Source organism: Myotis brandtii, unplaced genomic scaffold (assembly GCF_000412655.1).
Source record: "Myotis brandtii unplaced genomic scaffold, ASM41265v1 scaffold181, whole genome shotgun sequence".
In the NCBI taxonomy this organism is placed as follows: Eukaryota; Metazoa; Chordata; class Mammalia; order Chiroptera; family Vespertilionidae; genus Myotis; species Myotis brandtii.
The window spans coordinates 4938507-4940132 of NW_005356712.1; the positions used below are offsets into that span (position 1 = coordinate 4938507).

At 54.2% G+C, this 1626-nt stretch overlaps 1 protein-coding gene across 1 annotated transcript in view; it reads left to right on the top strand.

Moving 5' to 3' along the window:
• TBX3 (T-box 3) overlaps positions 1-1626 on the top strand; it is a 15422-nt gene that overhangs the window by 11547 nt on the left and 2249 nt on the right. The window lies entirely within an intron of this gene.

Here is a 1626-nt window from a genome sequence, read left to right on the forward strand (position 1 = left end):
CGCGGCGCAGGGACTGTCGGGGGCGTCTGCGGCCACCCTGCCCTTCCACCTCCAGCAGCACGTCCTGGCCTCTCAGGTATTTATGCTCCGTCCTCCTGCCTCCTCCTCAGCCCCTCCCCCAGTCCCTCTGGTCTAGTAGCTTTAAATGATAATTGCTAGGTGCAAGGTGTATCTCCTAGATTCATCACAACCTTACACTGCCCCCTCCCCAATACTTAAATTTTCTCTAAGTTAAGGGATGTTTATAGCAGAGTAGGTAGGTGGGTGGTAATAACTATACACAGCACTTAACGTTGTGCCAGGTACTCTTCTGAGTACTTGATCTATTCTGACCTCTGTGGTACGGTTATCACCTCCACTTTATAGATGAGGCCCAGAGAGGCTGAGCAACTTACCCAAGGTCACACAGCAGGTAGGTGCTGGAGGAAGGCTCTAACTCAGGCAGCCTGACTCCAGGGCCTTTTCCAGCGTCTGTGATTTTAGCTTCAGCGCTGCAATCTGACAAGGGAGAGACCGAGGCCTGGGGAGCGGAAGTGATTCCCCGGGGATGGGAACTGAATCTCTCGTCCCCCCAGCCTTTCCTCCCCTTTGAAGCTTTTCCCCTGCTCCCGTCCCAAACAGGCCAGCCCGTTCCCCAAAGGGTTAATGGTGTGTGCACATGTGGGAAATGTCGGGGTTGAGGGGCAGCCTGGCAGCCTCCGTGTGGAGCAGACAGCTGTGCTGGGGCACGGGGTGGCCAGGGAAGGCTTGGCCGCTGGGAAACACTCTGAACTGGTGAAAAGGTTCCGTGAGGCTTTCTGCACGCCCGGCCTTGTGTTTTGTCTGAGCACATTCGTCTCCCTTCCCTGAGCCAAGAGGCCGGATTGGCCTCCCTCCCTGCGGGGAGGAGGGGACTGAGGAAAGAAGGGTTGGTTGCTGGCCTTTCTCAATTCCGGCCTTCTCCTCCTCTGGCCCTTCTTGCAGACCAGGCCACAGGTGGGCAGGTGACCTGTGGGCACTCGAGCACTAGTGGCACCTCCAGGCGGGGGACAGAGAAGTGGCCCAGGCAGGTCCCTGGGTTTTACACTCTGCTTCTGCCACTTGCTAGCTCTCGAGTTCCTGTGCCCCGGGGCCTGCCTCAGTTTCTCTACCTGTGACACCAGCATAGCAGGCTGGGCGGCTTCTTGCCTCTGTTTGTAGCAAACACTGTGTCCCTCTCCCTCCCCAGTTTTCCCTGTTTTTTGGTGTGTGTTTTTTTGTTTCGTTTTTTTTGCTTTGTGAAACTTCTAGGGTTGGAGTGGAAGGGTTCTGGAGGGGACCAAGAATGAGAAATAATTGTGCCTAATAATGTATGCCCTCTGGTTCAGACTCAGCCACAATGGGGGGGGGGGTAGACGGACCATAGCCCCATTTAACAGGTGCAACAACTGACCCTGAGGGAGCATGTCTGTCAGTCCTGTTGGCCAGGCACCTGAGTAGCAGATTGAAGGCATTAGCTCAACTAATGTCCACAAAGTTCCCGATAGTATATGAATTATTTACTGTTTCCCTGTTGTTCTTTTTTTATATGAGAAAGCTGAGGCACTTGGAGGGGAGGACCTCGCTAGGTGACACAGCTAAGATGTAGATCTAGAGAAATAAGTCAGT